The 24,383-nt window shown below is 41.9% G+C and overlaps 1 protein-coding gene and 2 long non-coding RNA genes across 3 annotated transcripts in view; 1 reads left to right on the plus strand and 2 right to left on the minus strand.

Moving 5' to 3' along the window:
• Positions 1-24,383, minus strand: part of LOC130594615 (uncharacterized) — a 90,298-nt gene that overhangs the window by 5,369 nt on the left and 60,546 nt on the right. The window contains exon 4 of the long non-coding RNA XR_008971124.1: positions 3,959-4,029. This is a non-coding gene — a long non-coding RNA (uncharacterized LOC130594615). The remainder of the gene's footprint in view (positions 1-3,958; positions 4,030-24,383) is intronic.
• LOC130594617 (uncharacterized) lies at positions 4,118-18,414 on the minus strand. The gene is made up of 3 exons (XR_008971128.1): positions 18,111-18,414; positions 17,265-17,365; positions 4,118-5,391 (listed from the first exon to the last, which is right to left on the minus strand). It is a non-coding gene; the product is annotated as an uncharacterized LOC130594617 (long non-coding RNA).
• The window catches only part of NGF (nerve growth factor), a 35,476-nt gene continuing 33,438 nt past the window's right edge, over positions 22,346-24,383 (plus strand). The window contains exon 1 of the mRNA XM_057400598.1: positions 22,346-23,240. The gene's annotated coding sequence lies outside the window, so the exon portion shown is untranslated. The remainder of the gene's footprint in view (positions 23,241-24,383) is intronic.

A 24,383-nucleotide genomic window follows, 5' to 3' on the forward strand; every position in this document is an offset into this window, starting at 1 on the left:
ACTGGAAATACCATGGCATTGTGCTGTAGTAGTTACACATCACTCCTTTGGAATTGCAGAACTGAGTTCAAAGAGACAAACTGCTTTGTTCTACTACTGGAGGGCAGGGAGCACAAACTTAGAAGACAATTACACAGTATTTGTCACTAAATCAAACAGTGATTGAAGTGGAAGCACTGGGAGCTCCAACACTCAGCTCTCTATGTTGGGGATTACTGCAGAAATCCCAAACATAGCACAAAACAGGTGGATTTGCATCAGTGAGGTATTGAGCAGGAGTTCATTACACTTAAGCTGCTCTTAAATCCTGTGCTCTGATTAAGATATAGCTTGGGTACATCTTGTCATGGGTATGGGCAGCTCAGGCACTGGTAGCTCAAGGCTGTGACTGGATCAACGATCCATTTGGCTAAACTGGAGCAAAAGGAGTTGAAAGAGTCACTAATTGTTTACCTATTAAAAGTTATAAAAGGGGAAACTGCAAACAGTTAAACAAGTAAAGAGGTATTGAAGAGAAGTCAGTAAGACAACTGAAAGTGGATGAACTTCCAAAGGAAGCGATGAACACATGTAGCTGACAAAGCACTCCATTACATGGAGATTATTTCAGTAGTGGTATTTGATTTGAAAGGATGAACAGGCAGGTCTAACTCATCTCTCTACTAATGTTCATCTAATTTCTCTCTCTCCTCTTTTTAAGTTGTATCAGTCTGACATTTCAAATATCGGTGCTCTGCGTAAGTTCCAGAAGTAACTTGTGCCAGTGGGAAGGGAGACATACAGCATCTGAATGAACGTGAGAGAGCTTGATCCACATTTCAGCCTCGTGTTCTTTGCTGAATGCTTGCTGTTCTCCTTTCAGATGTGGAAAGCTGCAGATTGACATATCTCTGGATTTTTTATGTTGTGATACTTTTCTCCTAGGATCTCTGCCCTGCTGGTTCTGGGAAACTTGTGACCTCTGCATTTTTAATTAGAACTCGTAACTTTTTCCATAGCAACATATTATGATCTCACAAGTACAGAATATGTCAAATTGAACAGCTCCTGGTCAAATTAAGTCCAAATAGATATAAATACTGAGCAGCAACAAGATGTATGATACGGCACAGTTAAGAAAAAGAAAACAGACAGCAAAAGAGAGATGGAAGTCTTGGCTTTGGTTAATCCAGAAGTTTGACCTTAGTAATTAATGAATTGATACAAATAGAATAAGATTGCAAGCTGAACTGATTTATATGAAGAGTTCTTAAAACTAATTTCCTCGCATTGAGAACAGATAAAATCCAGCTGTCTGATTGGTGTGCTAGGGCTCACGTGAGACAGAGGAAATGAACTAGTCTCAGGAAATATTCTAGATGGGGACAAAGCATTACTCATAAGGATAAACAGTATAAGCAGGCTGTGAAAGGAAAAGAAATGCTCTGCAACAAAATCTGAGCTCAGATCTTAACAGACCCAGCAATAATGCAATTCAATATGATGGGTTAAGAAAAAGAATAGCATAATACAGCACTTATAGATGTATTTTTCAAAAACATTTATGATACATACCTTGCATATGCCGAAAAATATTTCCTTTCATAAGAACAGCTAGGAATTTTTGTCCTTCAGATACACTATTTACGTGTTACTATAATTTTTTCATTGAATCATGATTACAAACCTTTTTTTTGGTATTACTTACCATCCATGTGAGCTTTTGAAACATATTTCAGTGTCAGCAGGGACTTGCACAGAACAGTACTTCCTGTCACCTTTTCCTTGGCATTACCAAGAAAGGCATTACCAAATTTCCTCTCTAATATAAAGAAGTCTCAGCCAAGAAGAATATATTTTTCTGATTAACCAGACTTCTGCTCACTTTTCCCACAGTCAGTTACTTGTGTTTCCTTCTCCTGCTTTAAGCTAAGATTTTTTAAGCTAAGTTCTGGTGTCCTCAACATGGATCTGTTGGAGCAAGTTCTGAGGAGGTCACGAGGATGATCAGGGGACTGGAGCACCTCCAGTATGAAGACAGGCTGAGAACACTGGGGCTGTTCAGCCTGGAGAACAGAAGCTGCATGGAAACCTCAGAGCAGCTTCCAGTGACTGAAGGGGACTGAAAGGATGCTGGAGAGGGACTCTTCATCAGGGACTGTAGCGATAGGACAAGGGGTGATGGGCTCAAACTTAAACAAGGGATGTTCAGGTTAGACATAAGGAGGAAGTATGAAAACAGAGTCTCCTCATTATTGTCCCATTCCCAAACACTTAGGAGGGCTGATGAGCCTGAGTTCAACCCCTGCAGGACTTCCTGGAAATCTGACTATTTACTCACATTTTGTTGCCTACTCTGAACGATTTTCATTTCAATGTGCAAGGACCACGAAGATGATCAAGGGCTGGAGCACCTCTCCTGTGAATACAGGCTGAGAGCACTGGGCTGGTTCAGCTTGGACAAGAGAAGGCTCCAGAGAGACCTTACAGCAGCTTCCAGTGCCTAAACAGAAACCTAAACTAAAACCTTGAGAGGGGCTTTGGACAAGGGCCTGTAGGGACAGGGCAAGGGGAATGGCTTTAACCTGCCAGAGGTGAGACTGAGATGAGCTCTTAGGCAGAAGCTCTTCCCTGTGAGGGTGCTGAGGCGCTGGCACAGGGTGCCCAGAGAAGCTGTGGCTGCCCCATCCCTGGCAGTGTTCAAGGCCAGGTTGAACACAGGGGCTTGGAGCAAGCTGCTCCAGTGGAAGGTGACCTTACTGTGGCAGGGGTTTTGAACTTCACGATCTTTAAGGTCCCTTCCAACCCAAACCAGTCTATGAGTCGATTATTCCAGTATTCTACTCATTGACCATGACACCTTAGCAGTTTTAGTACTGAAATACATCATTCATACATCATTCCATTATTCTACTCATTGACCATGACAGCTGTCCTGGGTTCAGCAGTAGCAGTCATGTTTCTCCTTTGTGGTAGCTGGTGCAGTGCTGTGTTTTGACTTCCAGCCTGGGAGCAATGTTGGTGAAACCGATGTTTTCGGTTGTTGCTAAGTGATGTTTACCCTGACCAAGGACTTTGTGAGGCTCATGCTCTGTCAGGGAGGAGGGGAAGCTGTGAGGAAGCAGAGATGGGGCACCTGACCCAGGTTAGCCAAGGAGGTATTCCATACCACAGCACGTCATGCCCGGGGTGGGGGGTAACTGGGAGTTACCCGGAAGGACACAGGCTTCCGGATGGGACTCGTTTCTTGGCCGGTGGTATCGTATTCTCTTCCCTTGTTATTTTCTCTTATCATTGTTGTAGTTGGTAGTAGCGGTGGTGATTTGTGGTGTACATTGGTTGCTGGACTGTTCTTGTCTCAACCCGTAGGAGTTGCACCCTTTCAATCCTGCTCCCCGTTCCTCCGGGAGCGGCGAAGGGGAGAGCCCCGGTGGCGGGGGGGGGGGCCTCGATTGTTGTCAGCTCGGCACCACTCACTGGGAGTGAGTGAACAAGTTGCCTGACGGGGTTTAAACCACGATAACAGCTTAGCAGTTTTAGTACTGAAATACATCTTTCATTTCAATATAATTTCAGACTAGGAAATGTGATAATGTTTTTATTTGGTTTAATTAAAGTGCATTTCCCACTCTCAGGCTTTAGCATAAACAGGAATCAATTGTTCAGTAATAACTCCATGACTTTTCCTCCAAACAAGCAAGGTAACAAGGTAGCTTATTCCCCTGTTCTGCAGCTCTGTCTTCAATGCTAAAGGCTTCTGTTGAAACCTCAGCAAACTGCAAGCACAGAATTCGAGTATGCTGAAGAGAAGTGTAAGCAGGGAGTGTTCACTTCAACCCAAATTGATTGTAGGTTTAATTTATGCAGTTGCATTACTTACAAAACTTATGTAATTAAACACTTAAGCAAGAAAGACGTGTACTAATGCATGTAGTTATGGTCTACATAGCAACATGAAATATTTATAGCTGTGTAGCACCTGTCACCAGAATGAATTCACTTCATGGAGACATCACGCTAAGGACAAGTGAAATTTTACTCAAAAGTCCCCTAAAACAAAGAGAAAACCCATGTGTTAGCAGGAGGTTGCTTTTGTCACTAACTGGAATAGTCAGTTTTCTGTTCATAGTCAGAGAGGCTGAGGAATCGTTTTTACTGAAGACAACCAGGTTTACAGCTGATGGGTAAATCTGCAGATTGCACCATGTCTCTGAATTATATTTTGTCAGGAAGTGGAAACTAATGGTGTTTCCTCAGAGAAAGGAACTTCTATACCTCCACAGCCTATATACTATGGCAGAAAAAAAGGGGAAGGGCAAGCAGAAGGGGAATAGAGGAGAATAACAGGAGAGGAAAATGGAGAGCAGTTGCGGAGCTCCTCTGCGTTCCCTGCTCTTACATTCTGTGAGGAAGAGAGATTACATAAAGATTATGAACTTCAATTCTATGCTGTAATTTTACATGTATTCTTGTGAGGCAGCTAAATCGTTAAACAATTAAACAGATGAAAAAGAGTGATATCAAAATTTACCAGTGTTGCCAATAATTTCCAGGGAAAAACTACCTCAGCTGACGTAAATAATCAGAGTTCTGTTGAATTCTGTGTGTCTTCACCTTCCATCTTTCCAGACAATTCTAAATCAGTGATTGAAACAGGAAACTTCTGTGCATTTGATCTCACGTGGAATTCAGAACCATGGGCTAAGATCAAATGTACCATAATGTGGGGAACAGGCACTCCCGTGGGAGGTTTGACATCTCAGCCTAACAAGCAAAGACTACCCAAAAAGTGACAATCAGGCAAGAGCATATCTGAAATCTCACAGCTCAATGGGAATTGAGTATTTCACTCAAGTCTGCATGGAACCATGTAAGATTCACAGCCTGGAAGCACTGGCTCAAGAGCAGGCACCCGCAACTTTGCTTTCAACTTTCTCTAAAGCCCCATTCACTGGAAAAGTGGCAGTGAATGCAAGTGCCTGCACTGCAGCCACTGCACTCATTCCTTACACCACATTGGTTCTTACTGCACCTATCCAAGAAGCAGGAGGCACAAGTGAATTTCTTCTTTCTGTAAAAGCACAATAACCCACATCTTCCATCTTTTGAGAGAGTGCTGTAACTGTCAACCTGTTCTGTTAAGAGTAGGCATTACTGCAGAGCAAAGCCAAGTCCACCCCATTGTTTCTGAGGACTGTAACCAACAGGGCAGCATTAACCACATTCTGAGAACATTTGCTGGATGCAGTCCCTTGGGATCACGAGAGGAGATCATCACATTTTTAGCATCTGATCTGATTCACCTACTGAGAACTTCAGGGAAGGCAAGCACTTCATTTGAGAGCCTCATGGATCTATGCACTAACCAGCTAAGTCTTTCCAAGACTGCTGTGTCTCTGGGGACTTCAGTAGCTTTAAAATAAAAGAGAAAGATTACAACTGATAGTAGTGCAGCACAGACACAGAGGTTTTTCCACATTGCTAATTTAGGACCAAATTTAGTCTTCAGACTTTTCTGCGCTTTTAAATCTTTATTTAAAATCTTTCAAATATGAAAGACCACATACAAATGCCACCTGCTATCTGGGCTGGACGGGAGGTGATTTTTTTGGCAGCACTGAGTTTTTAAAGAACTTCTTATATCCAAGATTTATTTTGTAGTTCTGTGTCCGTGCCCTCTGGGAGTCTTGGTCTGAGAACTTTCTGCCGTGGTTTCGTTCAGTATTTTAATTAACATTCAGTTTCTTTCTCGTGTCATGGAGTCACACTCCTCCCACCACCCACACCCCAACTGAAGTCTGGGTTTCTTTACTCCTTTTTGGAGAATTTACTATCTGACATGAATTGCCTGAGCCTCCAGATTAACCATCCTGGTATATATAAAGCGTAAAACTTCAAAACAATCAAATGAGCAATAAAGGTGAAAGATGGCATTATCTGAGAATAAATGTTACATTGATGGATCAGCTGGAAACATTTCAGGAGCTGTATGGAATTTGTTCTCATTTCCTAGTGGCAGTCAGTGATTTTTTTTCCAAGGGAATAAATAGGGAATTAATTGCTAATACTAGAAGGCTAAAACATATCCATCTATCAAAAAGTGATCTGCTACACTGCACTTCAGTTTTGCAGAAGGAAAGACACTGTTCCTCAGGATATTAACTCCTCAGAAGTGCCACTCTGTACTTTCTTTGTTCTTGCATGTAAGGATGAGTGCAGGCTTTAAACAAAGGCAATCATCGTTTGTTTCTCTAAGTGGAAGACACTGCAGAATTCCCTTCATGAAACAGCATATGGAAATAAGAAGCATAACCTCAGAGTATCCAGTAAAAGGAACAAAAATCCACAGGGCTGCAGACCACAGAACTGCTTCACCCACAACAAAAAGATGAAAAAGAAATAGACTCCACCAACCTGTGCTACGTAACCAGATATTTCTATTTCAGTCTAATCCTTTTTGAAGAGCCAAAGTTGTACTCTAGGCAAGAGGCTTGTCCTTTACCAGAAACAGCACCCAAAGAAAACCAGAGAATGCTGTACATCAGGTTTACTACCCTTAAGTTTTTTAATTGCTCTGACTGCATCTGAAATTACTCCATGTTTTACACTGCTTATTGGTCTTGCTTTTAAGAGTTTCAAGTGACAGTTTAATACTGTGAAATGTAATTGCAATTGTAATAAAAATAAAAGCTATACTTTCAAAATGTTGCCTTAAACATCTCTTAACAGATGCCTTAAGGTTAAAATGCATGCATTCAGCGTCTGTTACTGAGTCACCATGACAGAGATTAGATCATTATATTTGTGTTTAGATTATCTGCTGTAAACACATCCGTGTGACTGTCCTGGGATTAATTTGATGAAGTATGATTTGACATCTGGGTACTGTCATCTTATTGTTATCTGCTCCTCACAGGGTTTGTTGGCAATTCGAGACCTACCTCCCCTGTCCAACTAAAGGGAGGGAAATAAGAAAACGGAAAAGGTCAGACATCTGAAGCAGACTTCATTATGCACTTAATATTTACATCACAAGAATGAAGGGAATAACTGTAACTGCAGGCACATCAGCTAAAGGACAGAAGCTCTTTTTCCTTTGTGGTGCAAGCACCTTCTTGCACAGAATCTGGCACTGATTCTTTTCCCAACTGCACGACATTTATTTCCCATTCTCTCCCAAGATGCCAGCAACCCAGCCTCTAGCTACTTTGCTAAAACAATTAGTTTTGACTTCTCTTGCCAGAACTGTTGCATCACATTCTAAACACTTGCTCCTCCTACTGTGATAAAACTTCAGGCAGAGAAACAGCCATGTGCTGGAGCAGCTCTGTGGTGCTGGGGACACATACAGGTTTACAGCAGTATGTCTGCTAAATCACTAGGAAACCAAATACTGCCAAATTTTCAACCAGCCTTTACTGGGACATGGTATTAGCCCACATATAATTAAATGCAAAGATCTTCTGACACTGAGCTATTCAGAGAACAAAATCTTCTTGAAACTACTGGACCCAAATAGGCGGACTGTTACTGGTATCTTCTTTCTCCTCATGCCAGTTCCAATCTTGTTGGCAGTGGGAGTATAAAACATTTGTAAGTACAGATTATTATAGCTGAATGGAGCTTGCCTTCCAGCAAACTGGAAGCTCACCTGCCTGCCATGAAATCCAGGGGCAATCATGCTATGTATGTCACTTAGGTAAAACTGAACCCTGAAGTCTGAAAACTGCAATATTCTGTGTGATTCAGACTCCCTATCAAATATCCTCAGCTTCAAAACCCCACTTTGCAACAGGAGGGTTTTGAACAGGAGCTCAGTTCCGTATGTGGTCAACCAACCCATGCTTCATTCAGAGACCTTTTACCTTTTAATTGTGACATTTTAATGTGGGCAGATGACACATCTGGATCCTTTTGTTTTGTTACTTGCATCCACAGAGCAAAAACTGCAGGAGAACATTGTGTGCCTTTAACAGAACAGGGTGGGGATAAATTGTGGCTATTATAATTATGCTGATTTAATGTGGGATTTTTCGTATGTATGAATTTTCTCAGGTGTTGTGTAGCAGTTCCAAGGGACAGCCTGAGACAAGTTGTCTATGGAAGTGTTTGTAATGTCAGCCAAGTCCATTCTCCTCATTGGATGAGCTACAACAGAGATAAGCAAGGTCCAGGTCTGCAAAGTGATGCACTTTGGCTGGGATACTGAACATTACATTTCAGTGTCAGCTTCGTAAAACTTCAAATCAGAGAATCATAGAATCACAGAATCGTTAGGGTTGGAAAGGACCTTAAGATCACCCAGTTCCAACCCCCCTGCCATTTGAACTTGCCATGGTTAAAATCTGAATGATCTGTCTCTGCTGTTTCTTTTCTAGTATAGTTTCCAGTGTGGCATAATGGCTTTAACAGTCAACAGAACCAGACACATTGTAAGGGCTCTAATCTTCACTTCCTTCTGCAGTTTTACAGTGCAAAACCAAATTCTGAGGTGCTTATGAAGTCCACAAGAATAAGTTTTAATACAATGCATTAGTTTCTCCCCATTCGATTCTAGTGAGGGCAACAGGATTCCAGGAATGTGCTTGGTCCAAAAGTTTCAATGTCACTGAAACCCTAATCTTTAGAAAACACTGGAAGATGAACTTTGACTGTACAGACCTTTAAATAAAAATAGCATTCTTATTAATGTATTCTTCCCAAGTGCCTGCTTCTTCCTAGCATGTTTCCCATCCTAATACTGTATGTTTTTGCAGCTGGCAATTGACATTGCCAATGAGCCTTTATGTTCAATGTTATTTAATATATTCCCATCAGAAAGCTATTTTTACTATATAATTTCAGTATCTTCTTGAAGTGTCTTGCATATAATGTTCATATTTTAATTTGCATTTTTCCCATAGGATAAGTAGATAAAGATTCAAACAACAATATTGAAAGAATTTCAGCTTGTTTGCTGAAAGAAGGGATTTTATAGAAACTACTTTGTTTTACAAAAAAAAAATGAAAAAGTGCAACTTGATGCTTAAGATGGCTATTACTTGAGATAACCAAGACAGCACCATCATAAAGGACCATTTGCATTTAATTTTAGATGCATGGGAAAATAATATGCTCAGTTATCATTAAAAATGGTAGGATTTATAATAAATCCTTACCCTGAAAAGTTCTCAGAATATTGGCCCATTCTATACAACAATCTCTTCAACAGCTACAACTGGCCCTTTAAGAAGCAGGTTGCGTGGAGCTCCTATGAAGCCAGGCTGAGAGAGCTGGGCTGGTTCAGCCTGGACAAGAGAAGGCTCCAGAGAGACCTTACAGCAGCTTCCAGTGCCTAAACAGGCCTCGGAAAACCTTGAGAGGGGCTTTGGACAAGGGCCTGTAGGGACAGGGCAAGGGGAATGGCTTTAACCTGCCAGAGGTGAGACTGAGATGAGCTCTTAGGCAGAAGCTCTTCCCTGTGAGGGTGCTGAGGCGCTGGCACAGGGTGCCCAGAGAAGCTGTGGCTGCCCCATCCCTGGCAGTGTTCAAGGCCAGGCTGGACACAGGAGCTTGGAGCAAGCTGCTCCAGTGGAAGGTGTCCATGCCCAGGGCAGGGGTTGGAGCTGGATGAGCTTTAAGGTCCCTTCCCAAGCCCAATGGTTCTATGATTTGCCCTAAAGGAGAAGACTGTGATTTGATAGTAGGTGTCTTTCAATGTATTAATGCAATATTTGTAAGCTAAACCTTAGAGGTTATAGCTATATACTATTCAGTGGTCTCACAATCCTTTCTAGCTGTTCATACATACAAAATTCAAACACCTAGCAAGGTGGAATCAGTTCCATCTGAGAGTACAGCAGCAACTGTAGGCTACAAATGGTTCAAGACCAGGTTGAACAGAGTCTTGGGCAACCTGGTCTAGTGGGAGGTGTCCCTGCCCATGGCAAGGGGTTGGAACTGGATGATCTTAAGGTTCTTTCCAATCCAAACCATTCTGTCATTCTATGATTCTTTCCTTTACACTTCAAATCTGCTTTGCGCATGAAACTGTAATTGGCATTTTGTCCATATCACTCTCAAAGGGAAGTTCCTGATGACTGGAAAAAGGGAAATATAACCCCCATTTTTAAGAAGGGGAAAATGGATGGCCCGCGGAATTACAGACCAGTCAGTCTCACCTCTGTGCCTGGCAAAATCTTGGAGCAGATTCTCCCGGATGGCATGCTAAGGCACATGAAAAACAACAAGGTGCTTGGTGACAGCCAGCATGGCTTCACTAAGGGGAAATCCTGCCTGACCAATTTGGTGGCCTTCCATGATGGGGCTAAGGAACTGATGGACAGGGGTAGAGCAGTTGACATCATCTACCTGGACTTGTGCAAAGCGTTAGAAACTGTCCCACACGACACCCTTGGCTCTAAACATGAATTTGATGGATGGACCACTCGGTGGACAAAGAACTCGCTGGATGGTCACACACAAAGAGTTGTGGTCAACAGCTCAATGCCCAGCTGGAGACCAGTAACGAGTGGCGTCCCTCAGGGATTGGTGTTGGGACCGGTCTTGTTTAACATCTTCATCGCTGACATGGACAGTGGGATTGAGTGCGCCCTCAGCAAGTTTGCCGATGACACCAAGCTGTGTGGTTCGGTTGATGCCCTGGAGGGAAGGAATGCCATCCAGAGGGACCTCGACACGCTTGTGAGGTGGGCTGATGCCAACCTCATGAGGTTTAACCATGCCAAGTGCAAGGTCCTACACCTGGGTCAGAGCAATCCCAGGCACAGCTACAGGTTGGGCAGAGAAGAGATTCATAGCAGCCCTGCGGAGAAAGACTTGGGGGTGTTGGTCAATAAGAAATTCAACATGAGCCAGCTTCAGTGCGTGCTCGCAGCCCAGAAAGCAACCGTATCCTGGGCTGCATCAAAAGGAGCGTCTACTCTGCTCTCGTGAGGCCTCACTTGGAGTATTGTTTACAGTTCTGCTGTCCTCAACATAAAAAGGACATGGAACTGTTGGAACAAGTCCAGAGGAGGCCATGAGGATGATCAGGGGACTGGAGCACCTCCCGTATGAAGACAGGCTGAGAAAGTTGGGGCTGTTCAGCCTAAAGAATAAAAGCTGCGTGGAGACCTCATAGCAGCCTTCCAGTGTCTGAAGGGGGCCTATAGGGATGCTGGGGATGGACTCTTCATTAGAGACTGTAGTGACAGGACAAGGGGTAACAAGTTAAAACTTAAACAGGAGAAGTTTAGATTGGACATAAGGAAGAAATTCTTTCCTGTTAGGGTGGTGAGGCACTGGAATGGGTTGCCCAAGGAAGTTGTGAATGCTCCGTCCCTGGTGGTGCTCAAGTCCAGGCTGAACAGAGCCTTAGGTGGCATGGTTTAGTGTGAGGTGTCCCTGCCCATGGCACGGGGGGTGGAACTAGATGATCTTAAGATCCTTTCCAACCCAAACCATTCTATGATTCTATAAAGCTCGCACAGTGTGGGGTGATTTACGGTGTTGAAAGAGTAGATACCATTTCCATAGGTTTGTTCATATGGACATAGCTCCACTGCTGCATTACAGTAAGATCTAAATTTCTTTTCTGCTATAGTCTATTAAATAAGCACAATCTGTCCCTTCCCCTGGACTGAGAAAATTTTTATTCACAGACAGCCAGTATAAAAATACTGTGACCTCTTTACCAATCTTCAAGCCAATACTTTCTGCTGAATTGGAAAAATAATCTTATGTGGCTACAGAAATAATGTTTGTGTTTTATCAATGTTGTTCCCACCCAAGGCTGGATTATCTGTTTCACATCCATTTAAACACAGGAAGGTTATGACAGGGCAGACAGCAATCTGGACTTTATTGGCTGGGAAAACTGACCTCATAAATCTGATTTGATACATCTGTCCTTTCGGCTGTCTACATACATGCCCATGCATCCAGTTGGCCATGTGCCTGCTCGGTGGTAGATCAGCTTCTGTGGCTACTGCAGAGAGGATTTTCCATACCCCCCCCCCCCCCAATAATAAACATAGTGAAAGAAGTGCAGAAAGTAAAATATGTTTATATAGTAGCTCTAAGAGCTTAAGAGAGACAATGTACTGTGATGATCAAGGGTCAGGAAGCCAGTCAAACTACCTAGGGAGATGTTGGTTATGTCTATCCGCTTCTGGAACCAGACATCAGTGTTACTCTCATTAGCACACTTTGTCTATGAACAGAGTAGATCACAATGTTGCAGGCCATCTAACACTTCAAAATACCAGACTTCCAAAGAGACCAAGTTTCAAGTAGGGAATGATCAAAACTAGCGCTATGTAACTACAAAACAGGTACTATGATGCAACAACTACTTCAGGTAAATGAAGTCGCATTTACTAGAGCGAAACATTCCAGTTTGCCACGAAAGACACCTAAAGTCTGTAGCTCTGCAGCACAACGCAGATACATAATGGTGAGTTTCTTGCAGGGAGACACTACTGTTCTGGGCATTCCATGATTTACAACTATCTGTACAGGCTTACACCATTTGTTGTCCATCATTTAATATAATTAATGAATAAAAGAGAAAGAAAAAAATCAACCTAAACCCCACATTTAGAATCACAGAATCATAGAACAGTTAGGGTTGGAAAGGACCTTAAGATCATCCAGTTCCAACCCCCTAATTTCATCCATTGCCTTTTCAAAATTAAGACTGTCAATCTATAAAAAGTCCCTGTACCAAAAAGCAGTTTTAAAACAGCTCATACTGGCTCAAGAACATGTTTTCTTTCTGTTCACTTCCACTAGTCTCTAGGAACTCTGATGTGAAACTTCAGAAGTGCTGCTATAAAACTACCTGGAAAAGTGACACTATATGATAGAAGTAGGAACAAACTAAAAATTGAATATTGTCATTTAGAACGCTTCTCTCCCACCTTAGATTTTCTTTTTCAATAGACACTTAGGTAACTTCATGACTGATAAACCTTTCTGTTCCCAATGAACGATTTAGTTGCTAGATGCATACAACAGCAGTAAAATATAGACCTAAGAGGCCTGGCTTCTTTACTGATTGATGCTTATTTCAGGTACTGTTGTTTAACTTCACAGTGGGAGAGCAGATGATTAAAAACCAGATTAGCCTCCACACTATGGATGGATTTGCAGTCCAGCTTAGAAGGAAAGCAAGTAAGAACAGGCTCATGCTATTGATCCAATTTTCTGCTATGAGCTGAGAGGATGCAGCAGTTAGATCTGATTTTACAATGAGCTGGTTCCCAACAGCTCTTGTAGTAGTGCAGGGTAAGGTAAGAAAATCATGGGAACAATAGCTGATAGAATAATCCACCCATTGATTTCTACTCCCTGCTTACGTGCCCTGTGTTAATTGCACGTTGTGGTTTAGCACTGCTTTCAGCCTGTGCTTCCTGAGTCAAGTAGAGTACGAAGTAAAGCAATGGGAAAAATCAAATTCCTGAATTTAGTCCAAATGGAATTGGACAAAAATAGACTCAAAGATTTGCACTGCAAATTTGATTCTGGAATGAAGGTTGGGTTGGTTGTTTTGGTTTTTTTTTGTTGTTCTGGTTTGGGTTTTAATCCTTTTCACTCAGCTCTTCTTTGCAATAAGGGCAATGTGAAAGGAGAATGCTGGGAAAGAGAAATGTTCTTGTTCCCAGCAAGCAGGTTAAAATATTAAGGGAGGTGGAGGATTTGAGGAACTCACTTCTGACACAGAAGTCACAGAAAAAACTTAGCAGGGTGGGATGAGCTGCTGTCAGTCACCTCTTCCATAAATACTTTCTTTGCCAGTCATGCTAGAACTTGGTTTGCTGTCTCTCATCAAAGCACTATGTAAATGCTGATAATTTTAATGCTGGACATCTAAATGCATGACAATGTTAAATATAATCCTAAAGGGATTAGGGTTAGGGTTAGGGGTTAAGGTTAGGTTAGAAAGGGAGACATTTAAAAATAGACAATAGCTCAGTTCCACTCCAGCACTGGGCAGAGCCTTTGCATGCCCTGCCTTCCCCAGGTTTAAGTTAAAATTCAGACAACTAATAGCATTTCCTGTCACACTGGGAACATCCCTCTTTCTTTCTGCTTTACCTGGACAATACCTTTAAGAATCTAGGAGTTCAGATTTACAAATCTGAATGATGATTTGTAATGATGATTTACTAATACTATGGATGATCAAATCCAATTCAGTATCTCCCTATTCTCCAGCATTTCATTCAAACCACAGGTAATGAATGCCCTGGTAAAAAAGTATTTGGTTTCATTCCAAAAGGACACTTTGTGACTGTAGAAGTTTTCAGCAGCTCATGTGGCTGAGGAACTGACAGTCCACATGTAAACAATAAATACATGATGGAACAAAACCCCAACCAAAAGCTTTTCACACTGACCACAACATTGTACAAAGACTTAGGACCAGCTAAAAAGCTGCATGCATTAAATCAAGCTTAGAGTGAATAAGCAGGCACTCTTTGAATATCCTTTAATTTTACCTGGACCTCCAGAACCCCTTAGGAGCTGTCCTTCTTTATAGGAAAACATTAAGCATATGCATTACATGAGCGTTGTAAGTTTGAGTTCTGCTCTTAATATAGTAACACAAATCCTACGTTAATTTCCAAGCAGAATTACTTTACCATTCTGACGGCTTGCATTTGGAATGATACAAATTTTGGAAAGGCTTAATGGAATGACAAATGCAACATAAAATTGGATTTGCATGTCCTGAGGAGAACAGTAAGAAAAGGAAACCCCAAAATACCAACTCCCCCTTCTTGCATAATGCAGAACAGTTTGAAGATATAACGTGGTTCAGCATTTCAAAAGAATCACAGCATAGCGAGGAGAATGATGCCAAGGCACACAGGAACTCATACAGCACCAAACCTTTAACACTTGGATATTCACAGAGAAGCCAGGCATGATGCTACGCACAAGGCAGTTACACATCCATGCCTACTCACTGACTCCACTTCATGGTCTCTCAGATTACAGAATTAGGCAAGAGCCTTTAGCAATACTGATTTATCTGCACATTGTTCTAAACAGCAACCATAGATAGGATGGACAATCAAAATTCCTTTTTATGGCAATGACTGCCAATGTCTTGTCTTCAGGTTTGGAAAGAGGATATGAGGTGTGCATTGCATTAAGAAAAGTAGGAATAAGATTGATATCCAGGGTAGAACCAGTAACTCACTCTCATTTGGGGATCTAAGTGGGGTTCTTCCTGCCACCCAAAGACAGCCCAAATGAGTTTCATAACCTCAGCTCAAGATGACCTGGCCAAAACACGTCTTCTGCCCTTGGTTCCAGAACACTGTTATTGAAACACTCTGTACTTCCCCAGACTCAATGCAGTCCTGGGAAGATAACAAATCCATTGATCCAGGCACAAAATAGTGTGCAAATCTCATAGTGGTGATAACTGCTTCATCCAGTTCTTCAAGAGCATGCAGAGTAATTTTTTGTTTGCTGAGCACTACATGATTACATTATATAAAGCTGCTGCTAGCAGTATGAAAACAATATTAAAAGTTTAACTAAGACAATGTGTTTCAGAAGAATTTGCTTTCTTTGGAGCTGGAATGTCCCCATAAAAAGGCATGATCTGTACTAGACTGAGCTGTCCAATGATCTGCAAATGCTGCACATTGTGTCCTGGAGTAAACCCTGCTTTCTTCAAGCCCAAATTAGTTTGGATTTCTCCTGTGCATTCAGAGAGCATTTTCAACTAATGCTAAAACTACATGTCTTAAACCTGCAGTTTGATCTGTGGGCTTGACTTTCACAGATGCACTTTCACTTTATAGTACTGCATGTCTAATGACAATGCCAAGGATACCGGGTAGGGAGTGTGTGACCGTGTACCTGAAAAGCAGAGCTGGTTCCATTTTCAAGGCTTGATCTACTACCCTGATTTGGCAATAAAAGGGTTTGTTTTTTTTCCCCAAATTCCTCCCTCTTTCTGCTAGCCTGCTGAAAATACTATTATTTATGCAGATCTGTGCAGCATACAAAATACCATTCAGAGTTTCTCCCTGCGTCAATACAGACTCATAGTTACTAGCAGCTTCCTGCTTCTCCCACAAGCCTCTCTCTCCCCACCTCACCTGGCTTTCCACCAGTACTTCACCCCATCTCTACTGCAGCAGAACTATTAGTAATTCTAATACTATATATAGTACTATATATATATATATTAAATAGTACTATTTCCTCTTAAAGTTTGTATTGCCAAGTCTCTCCCACCTCCCTGTTAATACTTGTGGTCTCACATTAGCACACAATGAAAGAAAGTCCAGGCTGCACAAAAGTGAGTCAGTTAAGATCTTCATTCCTGTTAAAGGCTGAGGTATTTTAATTTTGCAGACTCTGAGAAGATTTACCCAGCAATACAGAGATGAAAGAAGATGAGAAAATGTCTGTATTATTGAAAGCAAAACCCAGTGCATGAGTGTTACAGCCCTACCAGGGATTGACTTCAGGACTAGTTTTCCTCATAGCAAAACTGAAAAGCTGTGCCGTCATTCACTTTTCAATTTGGAATAATTCTCACACACAGAACTATGCCTTTTACTGCAGAACAACTTAATGTACATAAGCCCTTCCACACTGACACAGATCAAAGGTAGTTCTAGCCTGGCGTTCTGTCTCCAAGTGTCCAGAAGATGTGTAGAAAACAAGTACAAGAAACTGGGCAACTGCAGAGCAATTTATTCCTTGATATACCCTCCCAGTTTACTGCCTTTTTTAGTAGTAAAACCAAGTTGTAACTCTGGCAGAGTCCCAGCTTTTTAGACTTTCATCAGTTCAATTGTTGCTACATAATTCAGAGTTCAGGTCCTGGAAGGCAAATATGATATAAAATACTTTCAGAGCCTTACTTTAAATACAATCATTTGCAATTCTTTTCAGCCTTTTCCCAAAGCCTCTTCAAGATTTAACACTAAAGGCAAGAAGATACTGGACACAGAGATGGTGAAGAGCAAGTCCATCCTTGGAGTCTTCTTGTGTCAGGGCAGGATCCCCCCAACTGAGCACATTCTTTAGGCTATTTTAAAATGTCCCACCCTTAATAGTCAAATGCATCTCACTCCAAGTTCAATGTTAAGCCTATGATTCCTAATTTCACAGCAGGACTTCCTACTACATCTTTTTTATCTCCCCCAGATAGTCCGTAGGGACTAAAGCTGAGCGGAGAAGCAAGGGTCAGTCATAGACAAACACTGATATTTTTCCTTTGTGTGTGTACACATGTGTATGTGCTTGGGCATGTGGACATTTTCACATACATTTGTGGGGATTGCCTGTGGGCCAGAGTCTGATAAACAATGCATTCAATGCAGCCACACCTCTAGCAAGCCCTGCTGCTGCATATGAAGATTCAGCAAGCCTGAAAGAAGGAGAAATTGTGCTATGATCACGTGTCATTTGCCCACATGTCATTTGCCCACTAACATGGCAAAAAGGATCAGATTATAATACTCACTCCCTGTGGATATAAAATCCCTGAAGCATCTGCTAACTCCCAGAGGTCATAAGCAAAGTATGGCCATCCTGGCAAATTATCCTCATTATCTCAGCACGCGTTATGCACATGTGATGGAGCCAGACTCTGACAAGGAGCCATAGTTTCTCTTAGAGCATAGTACAAGAGTGGTAGAGAGCAAGAATATGAGGCTCGTTTCATAGATCACAGCAGAAAGAAATCATTCTACACCAGAGTCTGGACTCTTCTCTGGTCCCAAATCCTCGGCAGCAAAGCAGAGGAGCAGTGGTGGAAGCCATGGCCTTTCAGGGAGCGTGCGAATCACAGCTTTGCACCTGGACACACAGGTGGTATGTCCAGACCTCCTGGAGAATGGCCTCATTTCATGCTGACACTGGATGAGGGAGTCTTTAAACAGCTATGAGCTGTGCTGACAGTGCTAATTACACCCCAGAAGAGAATACCACTGTCAGACTCTGTGGATCTTAGAAAGATTCATGCTAGCACAGTGTTAGTAGTGTATAACCTGTCAAAAAAAAACAAACCAACCCAAATCATGGAAGCATGTGCATTACTAGCTCTTGAAATGCCCGTCACAGAGAGGAATATGAAAGGGACACCAGATCATGTGTTCATTATGAAATTGCACTGAAGGAGCTTTTGTCCCCAGAGAGAGACCTCACACAGAAGTCCATCCACACCTTGTGAGCTCTGACTGACAAACTCCATGGTTTACAAGGAGAATTCAGACTCCAGCCCAGGTCTGGTTCAGACAAGTGCAGAAAGACACATACTAGGAAAAATACTTCCAGCTACTAAGCAGTGTATCTTAAAACCTCTTATCCTCTTGCAGAAGAGCATGGAATAAGCATCTGAGAGCTGATTTTCAAAATCCATAGTTCTTTTATCATTTTAAATAGCATTTACGCTCTCATTTGACCCTCACTGCCAACCAACAGCTGAGTGTCAATAATAAAGGCCTTGTGTAGTCCGGAAGCATAAGAAACGTTACTCTAGTTAGTTATAGTTCCTCTAGTATCAATGTAGTTACTCTATAGTTACTCTGTCTTTCCAAACAACTATCAGGCAATATCTCTGCTGAATCTGAAGAGTAATATAAAGTTTTTCTCATAGCTCTGCTCTGTCTCTATGTCACTGCCATTATAATCATATCCTCTGCAGCAACACTTAAACAATCAACAGACATTTGATTTTTTAAGCTCAGGCTTTTGAGATGTTCTCATTTATAGTAAAATGGTTTCTTTCTACTATATAACTAATCACAAGTGAAAGAAAGGCTGCATATCACTTCCTTTATCCATTCCATAATAACTGAACATTTCTAATCAGCACTTGGTTTGAATTGTGGTGTATTGGAAACACTTCATGTACAAATCAATGTTCCAGAGCACCCAGGTTATATTCTGTATGTATGGGGGTTGGACTAGATGAGCTTTAAAGGTCCCCCTTCCAACCCAAACTATTCTGTGATTCTATGATTCTCTGTATTATCGATTCAACTGTGAAGCCATGTGGCAAAAATGATTATGAAAATATTTACAGGAGACTGAGTCCTCCAGCAAATCAGTAATGAACTTGTTTGTCTGACCTATTTGCTCATGACCTATAAGTGAATGTCTGCTTTTTGCTACAAACTTCTATCATACACATAACACTATCAAGTGATGCTACCTATACTAACAAAGTAGACCCCTTAATCCCTGTATCAACTTGTTCATTTTTTGTAACCCAAGAGGAGAATCTGCATTTTGATTATTCCTTCCTACTTCTTGATTAATTCAGGCAACCATGGTTAAGCTTCCTCCAGATGAGTATTAAGGGAAAAGTTTAGTATCTCTTTACATTCAATTTAGCCCTAGGAAGAGAGGTCTGAGACATGTTGATGCAGGATAGCTATGTTCTATTTTCTGGAAACGTTTAAAATTGGAACCGATAAATATTCCTTTAGGTAAAACAGACACTGTCTCACAGTTTGAATGGCTCATCTGAGATGTTCAAAGCTTTCCCTGTATTCACACGGAAGCTAGTGATCTAGGGGAAGTGGATTATTCTTGATACACCTTTTTTCATGTAGGGACAGTATTACAAGGAAGTATTGAATGTAACTGTTTACACACACAAGGTGTCTCTGAAGACAGTAAAACTTGTTAACCTTATCCCATGCCGTATACTTTCATGGGATCTCTGACAACCATTGTGCTCTGTGGGCCCCCTTCTCAGTGACCTGACACGTCTCCAAAGTGTCAGGATTTAGGAACAGCAGCTGTACACACCTGTGCTACTTGCAAACTCACAAAGATTTCAGAAAGAAATGAGGAATTTCATCATTTGGGGCAGCTTGTTTTCTCGAAGAGTGTTGCTCCTAAACAGAAAAGCCCAGCCACTTCTTCTCAAGTGCCTTCCCTGAGCCTTTCAGCAGCACAAAAAACACTGACTCCAGGAGGAATCCACCTTCAGTCCTCAAGCCCTCTTACAATCCTGAACCCACCATGAGCATAAGGCCCTATTTTCCTACATTGTGCCCCCTCCACCATCCAACTTACCTGAACAGAAATGCTGATGCAGAGAAAGAGACTGTGATGATTCACACTGTTGCTGTTGTGGGGCTCAGTGTTAACTCCGACCTCAGCTCAGAGGTCAGGAGAGTGCAAAACATTTTCCCAGTAGCCATCACTTCCAACAGTGCTGCTCTTCATTTTGGCTGGAGCACTTTTGTTTCCCTGCACTGTGCACTACACGGCAGTACTCAGGCACACACTGGACAGATTGACTCTTAGAAGGAACTGGAGATACTGTTTAAGGAAGCCCATACAAGAGAACATGGGAGACTTGAAATTATTGTAGTAGAAGCAGAGAACGAAGTGGACGCAAATCTATAGAGAACCAGGGTCCATTAGTTCTGTGCTCACAGAACTCTTTATGCAGATTCGCTGATTCCAGAGCATGTGATATCACCATAGAATCATGGCATGGTTTGGATTGGAAGGGACCTTAACGCTCCTCCAGCTCCAACCCCTGCCACGGGCAGGGACCCCTTCCACTGGAGCAGCTTGCTCCAAGCCCCTGTTTCCAACCTGGCCTTGAGCACTGCCGGGGATGGGGCAGCCACAGTGCCAGTGCCTCACCATGCTCAAAGTAAGGAACTTCTGCCTAAGAGCTCATCTCAACCTCCCTTTTCCTTTCTCAGTTTAACATTACCAGTCTCTCACTGTGTATGCAGTGACCCACTAAAGCAAGAAAATCCTCATCTCATGGAGGATCACAGTTAAGCAACCACTCATGTAGTAAGACTTTTCTCTTTAAATCTAGTTCAGACCACTGCTAAAAGAGAAAGACCTATGACCTCTGTACAATGCACATCTCAGAGTACAGCGGTCCACCTGGAATTAGGCATTCTTCTGGCACGGAAACTGTGCCTATAGGGCAACACCTACACCAAAAGCCAGGAATGGTGTGTGTTTGGTCTACATGGGAATAGAAGAAAAGCAAGTGCTTTTTCCTAGGGATTATCCCAGCTGTCTGGCTTGCTTATATCAGCCTGCTGCTGTGAACTACCAAGGTACAAGAAGAAGGTACAAGAAAAGGATTTCTTCAAGACAGAAATAAGTGCTCATGATAAAGATTAAGTACAAATGCAATATATCATTGATCACTGTGTCTAAATGAGGTTTTGTGACCACAGTTTTAAGGAAAAATGAGGCAGCTCTTGCCAAGAAATCAATTGTAGAGATGCTAAACACAAGGGTGCACTAACTTTTTAGTAAAGGGAAAAAAAGCAAAGCATGTCTTTTTATATCTCTGGTTTGATGCTCTTTGCTGCACTCACAATGGGCTATAATGTGCTTTCTGATTTTCCAGCATGAAGTCCTAATCTGATGATATTCTAATGAAGCAAGACAAATGCCCAACACAAGAATAGCCTGGCAGTTCTGCAGTAAAATATGAAGCTAAAGCCAGAACCTCAGGTAAAAGTTTTACAGGCTGAACTTTCAGAAACTCTGATGGCTGGCTGTGTAAATAAAGACATCACCTTTGGCCCATGGCTGCTGTCATGCATGAAAAGCAGTTTTCTGTTAGAAAAAATAAAGCACTCTGCATAGAATCACAGAATCCCAGACTGGTTTGGGTTGGAAAGGACCTTAAGATCATCCAGTTCCAATCCCTGCCACGGGCAGGGACACCTTCCACTAGAGCAGCTTGCTCCAAGCCCCGTCCAACCTGGCCTTGAACACTGCCAGGGAAGGAGCATTTCCCACTGGGATGCAGCATTTACTCCCGGCAAATTGGGAAGGTAATATTAGCATTTGCATCAAGCATTTTGTGCTGCCATTTCCTGAAGGATATTTCAGGCAATTTTAAATGCACATCACTTCCAAAAAACAGTTGAGCACTGGAGCCAGTTATCTTTTGACTGGAAATAAATTTAAGGTTTGCCAGCTAGTTATAATAAAACATGAAGATGTGCCTGCTTTAGGTTTAGAAAGAAGCATAGCCGTGTGGTAAATAAGAAGCATTATTACCTTCAAGCTACTCTGCCTTCTTGCTCTACACCTTCATGTAGTACCTTCCACACATCCTTTGCTTCCCCAGAGGATTAAGGACAAGGCTCTCCCTACGGCTGCCCTCTTCTGGATGGAATCAAACAAGTTCCATGATTTCCACACAGATAAAATGCTGTGTCTACTTTTCAACAGAGGACGATCTAAATTCTTTCCTTATGTCTGTGTAATCACAAAGGTTACACTATGCCAGAATGAGAACTACGAAATTCTAAGCGGCTGCTTCACAGTTCCCTACATAGTTAGCCAATATTTTTTTTTACAGTTTTTAAACAACATTTTTTTTTTCCCTGGCATCTTAAAAAATTTTTGCTTTTCCATTTCTTTCCTATATTTATCAGTGCTTATAGACCACACTGCTGTTTCCCTGTAAAGTACTTAATTCTCCTCCCCATACATAATAGGAAACATTTCCATACCTCTTTGTTGTTTAAGGTAAGCATGTTAAACACTGAATATTATGTCTGGAAAGGTTCTTATATAATCTTTTCCTCTGCCCAAGTCAGGGTCAAATATTTCTTTGCTACTGTAGATCAGCGTTTGGCTGACCCTTGTTACAGCCAGCTGATAACAGGAACTGCACAGTTCCTGCAGGGAACCCAGTCCACTGCTTCACCAGTTAACTATTAGTGTTCCTGCAGGTTCGTTTATAGACTCCTCACACAAGTAAATGCCTCCACAGATGATTTTCAAAAGGACCCATTCATCAGGGAACGTGAAGTTTCTTTCTGTGAGCTCTCATCTTTAAAGGACAGCAAGGATTAAGATGCAAAGTAGAAAGGCTGAGGACAAAACATCCCTTAAAGAGGGTTTCAGTTCTTGACAGTGGAACCAGGAAGTTGGAGGTTTTCCTCAGTATTCTGTATGCACAGTCATACCAGTGCACACTTTGAAACTTTCACTGCACATCTGTGCATCACTGCATGGTCTAGGCACCACGCCAGAGGCTGAATTCCTGCGAGTCCGTGCAGCTCCCACACGTTTACAGCACTAGGACCCAGAGGGAGCTTCATTTCTGTGAGTCAGTGCAGCTAGCTGAGCCCTGTGAGCAGTGAATGAGGCTGGAAAGGCAGAGGGAATGTGAATGGCTCTTCTGGCTTGGGAAAGTGTCCACAGACTGGGGTGCTACGGACAACAAACCAGCTCGGACAACCCTCCGGATTCCGGGTACTGCCGGCGTCCAGTGCCACTGCTCTGAGGTGAGTGCCCCACAAGAGCCAGTGTTCAAAAAGCAGGACACGGCTGTTGCACCAGTTGTGGAAGTTTGGGATCTTCAAAATTAGCCAATGTGGGTTTGCTGTACAGTGATTTTTACTCTCTTGAGGAGAACAGAGCAGATGGCTTTGAAATACGGAGTGCTCATTTCTTAAAAATAGCATTTACAAGGAAAGCATGGTCTAGGGAAACTGAAAATTGCATCTGCTAAAGCAGGTTAAACAGCACATATATCTGGAAGGTGTTCATAAAGCATTTGTGTTTAAGCTTAAAGCTCAAAAACCATCTCTAGTAAGAACAGCTTAATCTTAGAGAAATGTAATATTACTCTTACTCTTTTTATCCAGGTATATGAGAATTTCTTTTTATTTGTATCATACAGCAGTCACACCTATATGAAAATTCTTTACTTTGTTCTGAATATTAAAGCTTACTTAACACTTTATTTCTTTTTCCTATAGCATAATTCTAATCTAGATAAGAACTCCTTTCTTTCTTTGCTAATATAAATAGGAATTCTGGTAAATCAAAGCATGACTGGGCCAAGGCAGAAACCTTTAGCTATAGGCAGAGTAGTAGATCACTAGAGACTGTATCCTCTAGGATGTCCACTTGGAAAAGCTTACAAACTCTCTGCTGCCTGCCAGTGATGAAACTGATAATGTTTATTGGTTTATGCCAGGTTGTAACACTGTTTTATCTGATGCACCAGGCAGAAACAAAAATGAGGACCCCAGTCAGGGAGATGGAATTTGTGTACTGAGAACAAAAAGTGTTTGTGCTGCAGTTGCTTTCTTCACTTTAAATTCTCCTTATATGCTCAAGAAGTTTTGGAAAAACAGCAAAGTGAGCCTGCTTGTCAGGCTGGTTTTTCCAAGTTGTCACAACTTCGAAGCTGCACTGTAACTGTTAGACAGATAATTTATGGGTGTTTTCATGCATTAGAGTATCACAATAAAGTCTTTTTTTTAAAGGCTTTGTTTTTTTTTTTTTTTGCTAAGACAAAGTAAAATGTGACAATTACCTGCAAAAAGAGAAAGGAGCAGCTAAGTTGCCTGTACTTTCATACTCTGCAGCTCTGGGCTGTTTCAGATATTATGGAAACCAGGCTTTTTCAAATTACCCTG

This window comes from Pezoporus wallicus, unplaced genomic scaffold, assembly GCF_028554395.1.
Source record: "Pezoporus wallicus isolate ANWC-B61680 ecotype Strahan unplaced genomic scaffold, APGP_CSIRO_Pwel_v1 scaffold_7736, whole genome shotgun sequence".
Lineage (NCBI taxonomy): Eukaryota > Metazoa > Chordata > Aves > Psittaciformes > Psittacidae > Pezoporus > Pezoporus wallicus.